Genomic DNA, 17,780 nt, shown 5'->3' with positions numbered 1-17,780 from the left:
AAGACGATAATGAGAATGTTATGGGTGTTGTTCCATGTAGCCCGTGTACCAGTACACGACGTATCTCTCAACGATTAGGCATTTCACACTCAAGTACAATGATCTGTATCCTTACCATAAACAAAAAGTGCATCATTTACAGCCTGGAGATCGTGCACTTCGCTTGGAGGTGTGCAACTGGTTAAATACTAATCGGCAGTTACACAAATACATTTTTTACTGATGAGGCACAGTTTAATGGAGATGGTATAAACAGCTTACATAATAAGCACGTATGGTCTGAAGCGAACCCACATCCAATAGTGCAACGAAATTTTCTACATCTTCTGCTGAAAATTTTGTGCCACTGTCTGGAATGTAGAAAACAAATTGGGCCAAGTAGTTAATAAATGAAAAATTTTACGAAATTACTTCTTTACTTCTCTGGACGTTATGGAAAACTATACTGCAGATACATGTCTGGGACTTGCTGTTTACATTCACCAGAGCAATAACAACAATATAAATGGAAATCGTGCTTTACTTTAACCTCGTACGGTTTTGCGATGCCTTCATATAAGTAAAGTTGCTAAATTTCAGGCAAAATATTTTATTAGTCGCAACCCCGTAACTAAACATTTGCGGACGTATGTCTATATGAACTTTTTTCTTTAGTTTTGGTTGTAGAATTACATAGTAAAATATTTGCCTAACTTCGTGACTGACCCTGTTTAATGGTGAACTGTTGTTCACCTCAGCCCATTTCAATTTGCAGAAAATGAATTACAGCATGATAATTTTATAAGCGTACTGCCGCTGTTTCTCTGTCTCTCTTACAGCTGCGTGCTGCAGTACTGTGTGGCTTTTAATGTGTACCAGAACCTTTCAAATAAATAAGAGTATTTATGAAACTTCATTTTTTTCCACGACAAAAAACTGTATCCCTAGACATCAAGCGTCACTAAATTCACATCCGTAAGTCTCTATCTTTCTGCTTTGCCTCAGTTGTCGTTCTCGACGTTTCTGACTGGAACTTTAGTAAATATAAGGCATGGAGTACAGGCTCACGGCTTCAGCTCGAAGAAATAGTTCTGCGATTAACTCCCTTAGTGAAGGAATCATTGCCACGCTTATAGTGCTATCCTCTTCGCCGTTTGAAGATGAAGAAAAGTTCGTTTGGTCGCAAGTGTCCGTCAACATTCTCGATTCCCATAATCAGTACAAAATGATCTGTCCACTCATTCATTAAGAAACACAGTCTCCTTTATATGAAAAGTCTCTTCTATCAATGTTTCATATTAGTGGAACCGTAACACTTAAAAGACTGCCTACGGCATAGTACCAGGACACAACTTACGATTGAAGAAGGATGTACAGGCTAGTATCAAAAGTTCGTCTTCAGTCATGCAATTGTCACCGTTAATCCTCAGCGTAATAAACACTTCACCATTTGAAAGCGGGATAGCAACAAAAAATAAAAAATAAAAAATTAATAGCTATTTCGTCTTGTCATAACATATTTGTAGGTGATTGCGGTATACATGATGTGCGATTTAATACACAGAGCTGCTACCTATGGCAGCAGCAATTACTCTATTCCTGATGGGTTAAGGATACGCCATCACAACCTCCTACAACTCAGTGCCAGACTTCATCAGTCATAGTGGCTGGCGAGTGGTGGATTTCCAGTCACTCGGCAACCAGTGACTACATGTTTCCATTTGGTGAGAGATCAGGATAACGTGCGCGGCCAGAACAACAACAGAACACTGCCCTCATGGGTCACTCCTTCTATTCTCTCGAGGAGTTCCTTGAAAAATTAAGCTGATTCTTGTTGTATTGTTGACTGCGTTTACTTAAGCTTACGGCTTGATTTTTTTCCGGTTCATTTTATTTTTATCTGTTATTACTTTTATGTTATAATTTCATGTACTGCCACGTTCCTTGAACTAGGAGATTTGCACCTCAATTTGATCTTACGGAACTTGACGAGTAAATAAATAAAAAATAAATAACAAGGTAGTTCGCTACAGCAGGGCAACATGCGATCTTGCGTTAACTTGCTGAAAATTGGCATCACGGAGACCTCGGAGACAGGGTACAGCCATTGCCCTTAACACGACAGGAATGTAATGGCTGCTATCCAAATGTGCATGGAGAACTGGTACATTGATGGGAGTAGTTTTATTGACAGTTGAAAAATTTTATTTTAGTTTTTTTTTTTTTAAATTCTTTGTTTCTGACGCAGTGAAATTTTGCCTTACTATAAGGTTGTAGCTGGGTGTGGGCCGGAGAGGTACCGGATGTCATTGTATATCGCTGCCTACCCACGCCTGGTCCACGTTCTCATAGCGAGTACTGCTGAAGGGATGACACTTTACTGAAACGCAACTCACTGATATACGCTTGCCACATACCCTCCTGCAACCAATCAGATGGTTATGTAATGGTCACATGTGGGACGCAGGACGGCGTAGTGAGTGCCCACCCATATCTCCGAGACGGTCTCTTGGTAGCCAGCTCTCAACCAGGACAGATGTACTTTCCTGCTCCTCCTATGGGCACTAGCGCCCTCAGTTTGGCTGTCGGTGGCCCCCCACACACAGCAGCCTTACATCGGTACCCCTCACCCGTAAGTGTCTGGAAATAAACTGCAGCTAATTTGTTCGAATATTTCCATACTTTTGCAGATGCTCACATGTTGCCTTGAACATGTTTTCGACTTTCAATCCCAATTTAAGATTTGTTCCACGTCGCATTCATTGTGATGTCTGCCCCCGGTAGCTGAGGTGGTCAGCGTGACACAATGTCAATCCTAATGGCCCGGTTCGGTTCCCTGCTGGGTCGGAGATTTTCTCCGCTCAGGGAATGGGTGTTGTGTTGTCCTGGTCATCATCATTTCATCCACATCGACGCGCAAGTCGCTGAAGTGGCGTCAAATCGAAAGACTTCCACCCGTCGAACGGTCTACCCGACCGGATACCCTAGTCACACGACATTTACATTTACGCTCATTGTGTTGTAGTTTTAACACCCAGCAGCATATTACTGTGATACATTTGCCTCGTTCACAACACAAAAAGTTGCGGAGTAGTTGCCAACTATGGGGTTGTGTACGTCAGTGCTAAGCTGTCTCTTGTCAAACTATAGTACAACTTTAACACAATATATGTATATACAACTCTATCACAATATAAGTACAGAGTAAGATGCAAAATTTGTCTAGATGTGTGATTTATTTGACACAACATGTTTCAGGACGACATGATCCCATTATAAAATTCATGTACGGGGCAGTACGTAATTTGTATTCGGTGTCCAACTGACTTTCGGTAGTTAACGGTGCTCTGGGAGAAAGTTAAACTCCACCGCGAATTATGAACACTATATAATGATATGTGTAATGGACAATATTAATTTTTAATGTGTGTTTGCTACTTGTTTATTATTGGTACGAATATCAGTTTTGAAGTTACTTAGCACCACAAGGAAATACAGACAGTTTTCTCTTACATTTAATTCAGTATGTGTAATGAGGTAAGGTAATGAGTTGTGTGTTCCTTGTCTTACAGAATTTGAGAATGGGACAGTGTGCTTCCAAAACATGTTGTGTTCAATAAATAAAACATTTGGAGAACTGGTGCGTCTTACTCTGCACAGATCCGTGCTTGTCCGTAGTAAACTAGGCCATAAAACGGGAGTTTGCGACAACTGGCAGCGTAAACCTAAGTGTATCTAAAAACGAAATCGTGAAGCATCTATTACTGCAATCTCCCATCCCCTCTCCCAACACTCACACACTCACTCACACACTCACTCACACACTCACACATACACACACACACACACACACACACACACACACACACACACACACCACACACACACACACACACACTGAGGCTCGTCCATGCCAGCACATGAAATAATTGTTATTTGGTACTCATGTTCAGTCAAAGCAACTCAAGTATCGACAGCCTAAGGTCGACTAGGTATATTTTCACGAATGTTTAGTTCTGTCGGAGCGCCAGTGCAATGCAGCTTTATGTCGTGTAGGAGGCCTTTGCTCTCTGTCCATGGAACCTACATAAGGACGCTTACGGCTGCCGTTTGGGGAAACTATGTGTCATATACAGGGTGTTCCATTCGTCTTGACCACCCTAGATAACTGTTTTTCCAGATTCAATTTACAAAATGTTTCAAGCAAATGTTCCTTAGCTGTCAGGGGGACAGCAGTCAGCATGATTGCCTTCGTTGTGGCTTTGTTTTTTACAAAGAGATGAAGAGTGGTATGACCTTTTTAAATAGCACCCTGTATTTTTTATTCGGTAATTCAATTCCTCACCTAAAGAACTATTCAAAAATGTATCTCGCAGTACCATTCACTGAAACACAACGTTAATAATTACGTAACACAACATAGACGTTGACACTCCCTGCGCTTAGTGCATGTACTCAGGGTAATGGAACACATCCACGTGCTGACTTTGACAGAGGACAAATGTAAATATAAGTAGAATGCACACTCATCATTCCGTCAACCATCATCAGTTGAAGAGTTGTGTGAGTAGAATGTACACCAACGAAGAGAAGGTAGAGATGCTACTCATCTATCGGGAATGTAAGTTAGCAGAACAGTAATTGCAATTCTGTTTCCTTATGTACGGGTACATTTAGTACAGTAGTTTAGTCAAATGGTTCAAGTAGCTCTGAGCACTATGGGACTTAACTTCTGAGGTCATCAGTCCCCTAGAACTTAGAACTACTTAAACCTAACTAACCTAAGGACATCACACACATCCATGCCCAAGGCAGGATTCGAACCTGCGACTCTAGCGGTCACATGGTTCCAGACTGTAGCGCCTAGAACCGCATGGCCACACCGGCCGGCAGTTGTTTAGTCCTTCTAAATACTTTTGTGTAGATTAGGCATACAGTAAAGGCTGTCCTTCCTACAAACTATATCGACATAACGTTTCTTTTATTGTTGTTGCAGTTGAAGGTAGGCGAAATGCTACGCAGGCAGCGGAAACGTACAGAGAGCGATATCCTGACAAGAACCCATGTTCCCGACGGATGTTTTCTCGTTCTGTTGCGACGCTTCAGAAAACGGGAAGTTTCAACCTACAACAACGCAATCGTCATAGCACTCGCGCAGACGAAGCTGCCGAAGTTACTGTTCTCGCTTCCGTTGCTGTGAATCCACATGTGAGCACACGACAGCTTGAACACGAGATCGGCATTCCTAAAACCAGTGTACATCGTATTCTTAAACGTCACCGGTTCCGTCCTTACCATGTACACCTACATCAAGAATTGCATGGGAATTATTTCCAGAATTTTGTACGGTTCTGTCAGTGGGCACAGCAGCAAATCCTCGCCAACCGGAACTTCTTCTCCAATGTTCTATTTACCGATGAATGTTCCTTCTCAAACAAAGGACAGGTAAATACAAGGAACATGCAGTATTGATCCAGCGACAACCCACGATGGCTTAGACAGGTGGAACATCAGGGTCAATGGAGAATTAACGTCCGGTGTGGGATGCTTGGTACTACAATTATTGGCCCTTATTTCATCCATGGTAGTCTATACGGCGCAGCGAATGCCAACGTCCTCAGACGAATTCTTCCTCCTTTTCTGGATGAAGTGCCGCTAAGAACCAAAATCCTTATGTAAACACGATGGATGTCGACCACTTAATGCCTTGCGTGTTCGTCGTGTTCTGAAACCAAGGTATCCTGCCAGGTGGATTGGTCGAGGAGGAACAGTTAGTTGGCCTGCTAGGTCTCCTGATTTAAATCCTCTGCAGTTTTTTCTTTGGGGATGCATTAAGCGGGTTGTCTATCGCAATATTCCAACTACTCCAGAGGACATGCAGGAACGTATCGTGCTTGCTTGTGATTGTCTTCAGCAGGCAACAATGGAAGCAATAAATAATTCTTTTATTCAACGAGTGCACCAGTGTATCGGTGTCCATCGTCACCACTTTGAGCACCTTTGAATGTTCTACTCCTGGGCAATGGTACAGGAGAGTTAAAGACAATTTTGTTTTATTTTTTTTCATTTGTTTTCTGACAGCACCAGCAAGTGGACGAGTTTGTGATTCCGGGCTCAAGGTATATTTGTGTGTTATGTAATTAATAACGTTGTGTTTCAGTGAATGGTACACTGTGATACATTTTTGATTAGGTCTTTGAGAGAGGAAACGAATTATAGAATAAAAAATACAGGGTGCCATTTAAGAAAGTCATACCGCTGTTCATACCTTTGTAAAAAACGAAGCTATAACGAAGGCAGTCATGCTGATTGATGTCCCCCTGACGGCTAAGGAACATTTGCTTGAAACAGTTTGCAATTTTCATCTGGACAAACAGTTATTTATGGTGGTTAAGATAAATGGGACCCCATGAATATAATACCTTCGCCGTCCTTGTTCGAGCGCTTCTGAATATAGTTGGACGGTAAGAACAGTGCGAACATCGGTAGAAAATTTCTAATCTTCTTTGTCCTAGTGCCTGATAAATGATGGTAGTTTCAACTATCTTTTCAAGGTAAGTTGTTGTTATCAAAAAGAAACCGTATAGTTATCAGTTATCATGACAGTTAGTACCAAATATATCTCACACGTAAATATTTCGTGCAGTCTTGGCCTGTGTAGCTGTAACACGGCAGATGTTTCCCCGAGTGCGGCCATCCTACTTACCATTATGGCTTACGGTGACAGACGCTCCTACGTATCGGCTACCGACTGCGGCGACAGAAAAATCTTTAGAAAAACACTGATTTTGAACTCTGGCTAAATATCATGAATCCAAACGAGAGGATGTGCAGGACTGTATGCCTGCGATAAATGATTGACTGCAGAGAAATACTGTCCACGTAAACCCAGCAGCCCCTGTTCTTGTATAGGTCAAGCTTAGTCACAAAATTGGTCGGTATCAACACGTGAAACAGTTCGGAACTGGCAGAGTGTTAGTGTGGTTTATAGTTGTGTCAGACCATGATGCTACAAATCGTAAAGGGACGCTGCTAAGACGGTGATGACTGTGAAGAAATAGGAAGCAGAAAAGGATAGTATGGCACTACCTACATAATATGACTGTGACACCGGTTGGCCGTCACATTATCTCCACACCCGTAATGAACCGAGCACTGACGTTGTTGGCTCGACACCGAAGTACTAAAGTGTATTGTAGAACTGCCTACGTCGACAGTTCGGGGGTTCTTACTTAGTTCTGAACTGTTGTCAGGAATACTGTGGTGTCAGTTTCCATTGCCCAGTTAACACCAGTGCCTCACGCTCCAGCAGAAGTATAAGCACGGTAAGTTACCTGCTGCCTTTCTAAATAAGATATTCTAAGAGCAATGTTGTTTCAGACTATCCTATTTTTGGTCGCAAAAAAGTAAGTAATTCTTTGGTGAGAGTACTCTGGAAACTAGAACCGTTGTGCAACATAATGAACAGACAAGAAACGAGGTGGTGAATTTCAAAGCTATGTGGCGATTTCAGTCATACAGGGTTATGCATGCCATTCGGTTATCAATATGAAACTCGATAATGTGGCAAAAAGTAACCTTGCTTAAGTCAACAACCTTTTGCAATATAAGGCTTTGAATATTGGGCTGAGTTTCAAATTCTGCAACGTGAAGAGAACATCCCTCTCAAACCCTACGAGGTGCATACACCAATCACCAGGTCACGCCACTTACGCTGCCTTGCTTCCAGCGTGTTGGAGCAAGCGTTGACCAGTCTTCTGAGTGTGTTGCAAGCCAAGAGGAAGAGCGCGGGAACTGCTACACAACGTAGCGCAGGCGAAGCGAAGAAAGGACATTCATTTTCTAAAACACCTACACACATTGTCAAGTAGCGTTCCTGTTGCAGAGGTAAAGGTGATTGACGTTCACAAACTTTTGGTAAAGCATTTTGATGCGCAATGGGCAAAGATACTAGTCGTCAGTGCTATAAAAGTGTGATTGAAAACAGTAAAGTGATTCAAAACGTGAATACACATGTGGATACAAATGTATAAACAAAGACCTGCAGAAGCGAAATATAACATTTATTTGTGTAAAACAGAATAACATCAAGGCCGAAAGATCTGTAAATACTGAAGTTTATAAAGCGTTAATAATTATGAAAGGTGTAATTGATCCAAAAAATGCTATAACACGTTTTTTTACTGTTCCCTTCGATTCGAGTTTCAAAAATGGCAACGTGCAAATGAAGTACTCAAAATTCTTGGCAACGAGGCCTTCGGATCTTCGAATTTCTGGATGCTTACAGAGATCACGAATAGCAATTAATATACAAAATTAGAATTTCGTAGATATAATAGTGTAGTAGATAAAAGTGTTTCTAATTTTTCTTAAAACGTTAATAACGGCACGTGACAGATACTGCAACACTCACGTAGTGTAATGGTCTCGGACGCAATTGCATATAATTTCAGATTCCGACTTAGCCTCGAAATTCCGAGTGTAAGCAATGAAAAAGAAACAACACGAAATGGATTAGGAACCAATGTAGAATATAATACATCAATCAAATGTCATTCAATGAAGGAAAATAAGAGGTTGAAGAATTATCTACTCTCTAAACGAGGGTAGGAGGGTATCTATGGCTGACCTGACGACAAAGTATGCAGCAGGTAACGGCACAAGTGTCTGGAGGACCTTGTAGAACATGAGTCTCCACAGTAGATAATCCCCATGTGTTCCCATCTTGACCACACACCATCAATAAATACGATAGCAGTGTATACGGAATCATCAAAATTTAACCGTATATCAATCGAAACTAACGTACTGTAGGATTATTTCTTTCTACACCAGGTCGACGGGTTTGTCCGGATACGGCCTTATGCAGCCGAACGACTGCTCGAAAAATGCACTGCACTGATAGGGAGCATTATTATGCTATGGGGGACATCCACCTAAGATTACAAGGGACCTACGCTTTTAAGCGAAGGCACCATGATAGCAGTGAACAACGCGAAAATTTTTGCAAACTACTTGCACCCCCTAGAACTTGGTGTCTTCACCGACGGTGATGGCATCTTCCAACAGAGTAACTGTGCGTGTCACAAGGCCAGAATGGTGCGTCAGTGTCTTGAGAAGCATGGCAGTGAACTTCCGTTGATGTCGTGGCCACCAAATAGATAATACACAACTTGCCATTAAAATTGCTACACCACGAAGATGACGTGCTACAGACGCGAAATTTAGCCGACAGGAATAAGATGCTGTGATATGCAAATGATTAGCTTTTCAGAGCATTCACACAACGTTGGTGCCGCTGGCGACACCTACAACGTGACATGAGGAAAATTTCCAACCAATTACTCATACACAAACAGCAGTTGACCGGCGTTTCCTGGTCAAACGTTGTTTGATGCCTTGCGTAAGGAGGAGAAAAGTGTACCACCACGTTTCCGACTTTGATAAAGGTCGGATTGCAGCCTATGGCGATTGCGGTTTATCGTATCGCGACATTGCTGCTCGCGTTAGTCGAGATCCAATGACTGTTAGCAGAATATGGAATCGGTGGGTTCAGGAGTGTAATACGGACGCCGTGCTGTATCCCAACGGCCTCGTATCACTAGCAGTCAAATGGCAGGCATCTTATCCGCATGGCTGTAACGGATAACGGATTGTGCAGCCACGTCTCGATCCCTGAGTCAGCAGATGGGGAAGTTGGCAAGATAACAACCATCTGCACGAACATTTCGACGACGTTTGCAGCAGTGTGGACTATGAGCTCGGAGACCATGGCTGCGGTTACCCTTGACGCTGCATCACAGACAGGAGCGCCTGCGATGGTGGACTCAACGACGAACCTGGGTGCACGAATGGCGAAGCGTCATTTTTTCGGATGAATCCACGTTGTGTTTACAGCATCATGATTGTCGCATTCGTGTTTGGCGACATCGCGGTGAACGCACATTCGAAGCTTGTACTCGTCATCGTCATACTGGCGTATCACCTGGCGTGATGGTATGGGGTGCAATTGGTTACACGTCTCGGTCACCTCTTGTTCGCATTGACGGCACTTTGAACAGTGGACGTTACATTTCAGATGTGTTACGACCCGTGGCTCTACCCTCATTCTATCCCTGCGAAACCCTACATTTCAGCAGGATAATGCACGACCGCATGTTGTAGGTCCTGTACGGGCCTTTCTGGATACAGAAAATATTCAACTGCGGCCCTGACCAGCAAATTCTTCAGATCTCTCACCAACTGAAAACGTCTGGTCAATGGTGGCTGAGCAACTGGCTCGTCACAATACGCCAGTCACTACTCTTGATGAACTGTGGTATCATGTTGAAGCTGCATGGGCAGCTGTACCTGTACACGCCATCCAAGCTCTGTTTGACTAAACGCCCAGGCGTATCAAGGCTGTTATTACGGCCAGAGGTCGTTGTTCTGGGTACTGATTTCTCAGGACCTATGCACCCAAACTGCGTGAAAATGTAATCACATGTCAGTCCTAGTATAATATATTTGTCCAATAAATGCCCGTTTATCATCTGCATTTCTTCTTGGTGTAGCAATTTTAATAGCCATTAGGGTATTCACAGGCGTTGGAACACATCTTGAATGCTGTAAGGCGCCAGCTCCGCTACAGCATACCAGCGGTCTGTGTCACGTACCTTGCAACTCTTCTAATGTTTATATTTTCTGAACTGAAACTGGAGTAAACTGAACTTTATACTCGCGTACGTGTGTTGTAATCCTAAACAATACAACTGGCGTGATTCCGGAAACGCTTTCTGATGAAATGAGTCACCAAAACTGAAACCGATAACTATATTTTTAATTAACTTTGCCAAAATGATTAGGAAACGTAACTGTACATGAAATAAGCTGTTCTGTGAAATTCTATTGTGCAGTACAGTGAAGTGCTATAATGCGTGTCGTCAGAATAGGTGACTTGCAATTCTAACACACAACGTTAAGAGATTGTAAATGCTACAATGCAATTACTTATTGAATTTTGTAAGAATGAATCACCCTCATGTTTCTCTAAAAATGCCCTGTGAATCTGCGTACGCAGTCTGACCAACAAAATCCTAGACATCAAATAATACATACGCAAATGGAACATTGCACTGTGAGAGTAACACTGTGTGCATAACAAATTAAATCTGCATTGAACTTTTCTTAAACCGACCTGAGAATGAAATTTGAAAGGCAACACCTGACTCTGAACGATCTTTTTATGTTCTGACTCTATGGTAACTGAACCTGACAAATCTTGTGGTCTACCTGTGGCATTGAAAACTAGGTCCTGATCGAATTGAACATAGATGTGCAGTGCAGCAGCAAGTAAGCCATATAAAAGAACAGTCTTGAGCAAGTGCAGTGAAGGACATACAAATATTCTGAAGGGAGCACATCTCAGTTGTAGCTATTGTGTTTCGCAGTGTGCAATGCGGCGACACACATAAACAGGAAACTTGTGGAGGGGTCGTTGGTGGAATCTGAACTTGCGAAATACTGAAATAGTAAGTGACTGTATTACAGAAATTGAATCTCATTGTTTGGGTATTACGATCAAAGGCACAAAAATTATACTTTATAAGTAATTTTACTCTGCCAAGTAATTAATTGTTGAAAATGCTAAAGGAATGATAAAATCCTTAACCTCCGAGGCAAACCAGGCGGGCAGTAAAACTGACTCACCCAAACGAATAAAAAAAAAGTTCCACTAAAACCTTCTGTTATTCAGACACATCATAACAACACTTAAGCAAGGAGTGCTGCAACAGCAGTACCTCCTAATCTTCATTTATCGAATTAATCCCTACAAAATCACGATTCACAATTCATCCTCCTCTGTCTCTGTGCTCTAAGCTATTTCCATCTGCTCAGCAGCATAGCCAACACCCAAAAATCTCGTTACCTGCTCTTAGAATGCTTACTGAACGATAATACTGCTCACAACTAAATACGACAGTGTTTATGCTCAAAACCTCTGTGACGCAATACATCGACTATAGAAAACTACTGTCTGAAAGATGTTTAGCGTACAAATATAAAATGTAATACATTCGATGAAAATGTAAATCTGACAACACTTTCCTTGAATACCAAAATTAAACTAAAAACTTACAACCTTCCCAAACCTACCAACGACTTGTCGAGTCATTGCGCCCAGAATAGTTGCCTTATTCGGTTCAAAAAGTGGACTACCACGCTTTAAAACAGTGGGCCATAATGGTTTTACTCATCAATGTGTAATACAAGAGCGTACAAGGAGTAAAAAGAAACAATTTCCTTACTTTCTTAACGCATATGCCATTCAAGTTGCACACGCGTGACTAGAACTTTTTGAACCCATAAAAATCTTTACAAAAAACTCGTCCTCTTCGCAAATTCAAAGAAACATATAGTGTTATCGATTATTTGAAGAGTGTGAGAGACTTTTTTGAAATCGGTCAGAGTAGTAGACAACGAAGAAGAGCATAAATATTAAAAAAAAGAGAACGACATCGAGCTGAAGGGAAAAGGATACAAGAAACTTAGACCATTAGGAAGCAGACGATGAAAACTTGACGGCGCTCGCGTACTTGGCACTGCTCTCGTTGTCCGTGCTCACTCCGGACACGCCTCGCTATTGTCTGGCATCAGCGTCCGCTCAGGAGAATTACGGGAAGTTTGCAAAGTTCGCGGCCGAGGCTCGAGAGGCGCAAGTAGCTTCGATCCCTTTCGAAGAGGAGGAACAGGAACGAAAAAAAATCACCATCACTGGTTATCTTGACAAAACTTTCTTCACGCAACAAGGAACACGAAACTCTTATGAATGAGGTATTAATAATGACATCGGAACGCTGGAGTGATTGTTTCGTAGCTGGAGGTGAAATCCGTTGTTTGGGAGCAACAGAACAATTTCTTTCCTCGTAAGTTCTTAGAAGTATGGATGCTCTTCTAAAGCTCGTCCCAATGTGCCGTTACTATTCGTTCATTGTTTGGTAGTGTTAGACAATCGTTGCAGGCATTAACATGAAATAATCACATAAAAAAGGAAGAAAGAAAATGCGCGAGCACACATTCACACACACACACACACACATACACACACACACACACACACACACACACATCTGGGTTACATTTAGAGATTCATCATAAACCTCTCTCCTTAAGGAAAGAGTGTAGGCGTAATATAGATCATAAACTAAACTGGGCTGAGGACATAGCTATAATGTGCAAGAAAACATCAGCATCTCCGAATAAAAAGATAAAAAGAGCTTCCCTTTTGAGCAGAAAAGATATTTGTACAAGCATCTGTAATCATAAATTCCATGTTATTTAATTATAATTAGGTAAGACTGATAATTATCAGTCTTCCGACTGGTTTGATGCGATCCTCCATGAATTCCTCTCTTGTTCCAATCTCGTTATCTCAGAGCAGCACTTGCACCCTACGTCCTCAATTACTTGTTGAAGGGTATTCCAATCGCCTTTTCCCCTCAAGCTTTTAATTTACACTTTATAGTTTCTAGGATGGCAACTGAAACTCGGAAAAGAAGTTCACTGAGAATTGTAGGTGCGAGGACTAAGACAGTGTCAAGAAATTCCTGATAAATTAATGGTGAGCGGGCAAGGGGACGGTCCCGCTTCTTTCCTCTCATGTGAGATACGCTGCTCACGATCAGTAGTTTTTAACTATCAGTAATTTATGTGGAATAATATTCATATAGTTAACACAATTTGAAAGATTAAGGAATTACATTTTTGTGATTCGTGAAACACAATAAAAGAAATTTAACTCAAGGTTAGAAAAACAAAATTCCATGAGATTTTATGAAATTCCTGAAATTCCCCGATTTTTTCAGGTAAAATATAATTCCCTGAGAATTCTAGATTTACCATTTATCTTTTTGCGTCTTTTTCAGGAAATATCAACGTGCTTGGAACTGTGAATGAAAGCCAATAAACAATATATCTGTGACGTTCGACATTTTGCGCCAATATCAAAATCTGATACACAACTATCCTGGATAAGTACAGAGATTTCCACACCCTATTTTCCTTCATTAGTCTTATCAACGCATTCAGTTAGTAATATCTAGGGTTCGTTTGAATTTTATATTAACTGTTATTAATATTCTGATGTTAATTTCGTCACTGTAGGTTCGATGTTGCAGGAGCCACCACCACAGCTGCTGACGACGACGAAGACGCTTCAGGTGTTAGTGGAATTAGAGGGAGAGGGTGTTGGCGGTCCCAGCTTGGCGATCCAACATATGAAATAGCATAACTGTGCTCAGCTATGTGTATGTGTTTACAATATTTACTTATGTGTGTGTTTTTGCGATAGTTTGTAGATGGGGTCGGGTTGGTGTCTATGTATCAGAGTTGGATGGTACAAACAGTAAGCAATATATATATATATATATATATATATATATATATATATATATATATATACACTCCTGGAAATGGAAAAAAGAACACATTGACACCGGTGTGTCAGACCCACCGTACTTGCTCCGGACACTGCGAGAGGGCTGTACAAGCAATGATCACACGCACGGCACAGCGGACACACCAGGAACCGCGGTGATGGCCGTCGAATGGCGCTAGCTGCGCAGCATTTGTGCACTGCCGCCGTCAGTGTCAGCCAGTTTGCCGTGGCATACGGAGCTCCATCGCAGTCTTTAACACTGGTAGCATGCCGCGACAGCGTGGACGTGAACCGTATGTGCAGTTGACGGACTTTGAGCGAGGGCGTATACTGGGCATGCGGGAGGCCGGGTGGACGTACCGCCGAATTGCTCAGCACGTGGAGCGTGAGGTCTCCACAGTACATCGATGTTGTCGCCAGTGGTCGGCGGAAGGTGCACGTGCCCGTCGACCTGGGACCGGACCGCAGCGACGCACGGATGCACGCCAAGACCGTAGGATCCTACGCAGTGCCGTAGGGGACCGCACCGCCACTTCCCAGCAAATTAGGGACACTGTTGCTCCTGGGGTATCGGCGAGGACCATTCGCAACCGTCTCCATGAAGCTGGGCTACGGTCCCGCACACCGTTAGGCCGTCTTCCGCTCACGCCCCAACATCGTGCAGCCCGCCTCCAGTGGTGTCGCGACAGGCGTGAATGGAGGGACGAATGGAGACGTGTCGTCTTCAGCGATGAGAGTCGCTTCTGCCTTGGTGCCAATGATGGTCGTATGCGTGTTTGGCGCCGTGCAGGTGAGCGCCACAATCAGGACTGCATACGACCGAGGCACACAGGGCCAACACCCGGCATCATGGTGTGGGGAGCGATCTCCTACACTGACCGTACACCACTGGTGATCGTCGAGGGGACACTGAATAGTGCACGGTACATCCAAACCGTCATCGAACCCATCGTTCTACCATTCCTAGACCGGCAAGGGAACTTGCTGTTCCAACAGGACAATGCACGTCCGCATGTATCCCGTGCCACCCAACGTGCTCTAGAAGGTGTAAGTCAACTATCCTGGCCAGCAAGATCTCCGGATCTGTCCCCCATTGAGCATGTTTGGGACTGGATGAAGCGTCGTCTCACGCGGTCTGCACGACCAACACGAACGCTGGTCCAACTGAGGCGCCAGGTGGAAATGGCATGGCAAGCCGTTCCACAGGACTACATCCAGCATCTCTACGATCGTCTCCATGGGAGAATAGCAGCCTGCATTGCTGTGAAAGGTGGATATACACTGTACTAGTGCCGACATTGTGCATGTTCTGTTGCCTGTGTCTATGTGCCTGTGGTTCTGTCAGTGTGATCATGTGATGTATCTGACCCCAGGAATGTGTCAATAAAGTTTCCCCTTCCTGGGACAATGAATTCACGGTGTTCTTATTTCAATTTCCAGGAGTATATATATATATATATATATATATATATATATATATATATATATATATATATTTGGGTAAATATCAAAAGTATGGAAAAATGGCCGGCCGAAGTGGCCGTGCGGTTAAAGGCGCTGCAGTCTGGAACCGCAAGACCGCTACGGTCGCAGGTTCGAATCCTGCCTCGGGCATGGATGTTTGTGATGTCATTAGGTTAGTTAGGTTTAACTAGATCTAAGTTCTAGGGGACTAATGACCTCAGCAGTTGAGTCCCATAGTGCTCAGAGCCATTTGAACCATTTTTTTATGGAAAAATGTCACAAAATCAGTAAAATTCTTTTAAGACATGTTCTTGCTGGATCTCTGTATTTATACTTAGAGTGTGGCGAAATATTTCAGTTTACATAATAACCACTTGTGCTGAATGTATGCGTCTGTGATCGAAGTCGTTTCCATAGACGTACCTGCTGTTAGTTTGGTCGCCTGTGCTGGAGAAAGGCCAAGTCACTGTGGGATATTCCTGTAGTGATGGGGAGCTGAAGGTTGTGATGATCGATGTTGTAGTTTTGGAAACAGTGTATTGCAGTCTGGATGTATTTCGATAGACATTTTCATGTGTTCTGGAAGCATTTTGATACAATATCAACCAGTCATACACTAAAGACCGCCAGACACCACACTTGCCAGGTGGTAGCCTTTAAATCGGCCGCGGTCCGGCAGTATACGTCGGATCCGCGTGTCGCCACTGTCAGTGATTGCAGACCGAGCGCCACCACACGGCAGGTCTAGAGAGACGTACTAGCACTCGCCCCAGTTGTACAGACGACTTTGCTAGCGATGCTACACTGACAACTACGCTCTCAGTTGCCGAGACGATAGTTAGCATAGCCTTCAGCTATGTGATTTGCTACGACCTAGCAAGGCGCCATAGCATTTGATATTTATCATGTGAAGCATGTCTAAACAAGAGCGATGTTCTCCAGTTGTGGATTAAAGTTAAGTATTCCAAGAACTACGTTCTTTTCTTTATAGGATAATTACTTTACCTTGTTCCAGACCTCACGCCAATCTACGTGAGCTTAAAAGCGTGCATTTCGGCCTCCTCTAGCAACACGGTGTTGGCTCTTCTGCCAACACTTCAGTTTACATTCAGGTTTAATTATCCCCTGCAAACAACGTGGGGATTCGTAACACCAGCTTCAGCAGAGATGGGATAACCGTTACACAGAAGTGCTGCATTAAAGCAGGTGGAACACATTTCATCCAATTCAGGACAGTGTTCTCAGCCATACCATTGTATGTATATACATACTGCTGAATTACAGCTGATTCTCCAAAACAATGTATTAAGGAGAGGAACCAATGCACTGAACAGACTTAAACAGTTCCCTACTAAGAAAATTGCTCTTCTAGGTACGGTATACGTGCTGTGTGTATGAAACAGAAAATGGAGCTACAACAACGCTGTAATTATGAAATGAAAACAGGGGTACAAGGCGAAGACTACTGCAACTGGAGAAAGGAGAGGCAGTTGTGCGAGCAGGGTTTACATATGGCTTTATCCATAGTGTATGGGGAATTCTGTTTACACTGTGGGAGTGAGGGGGGGAGGGGGGTGGCTCTCCATGATATTAGCTTTTACAATAAACAGTGGTGCAATCTACACAATGTTGGAGTACTGGATGAAAACAACACACTTGCGTGATCTGGGGGAAGTTGGTCTGATGGTATATACTAATGTCTTAATAGTGGATGGATGGTGCATTACAGAGATGAAACTGCCATATCCCCCTAGACATGAACAATACCATCTAACATTGGACCATGACCTCTGTCATACTAAGAGCTCCCCCAGATGTGGCTATGCACTGTACGCCGTAGGAATGAAAGCACAAGAACATTTGGCATGAGGTCCAGTTTGTCGGTATACACACATCTTTAGGATCACACGTACAGAACGTT

This window comes from Schistocerca piceifrons, chromosome 1 (assembly GCF_021461385.2).
Source record: "Schistocerca piceifrons isolate TAMUIC-IGC-003096 chromosome 1, iqSchPice1.1, whole genome shotgun sequence".
Taxonomy (NCBI): Eukaryota; Metazoa; Arthropoda; class Insecta; order Orthoptera; family Acrididae; genus Schistocerca; species Schistocerca piceifrons.
The sequence above is the reverse complement of the archived record's forward strand: the minus strand, read 5'-3'. Positions refer to the sequence as shown.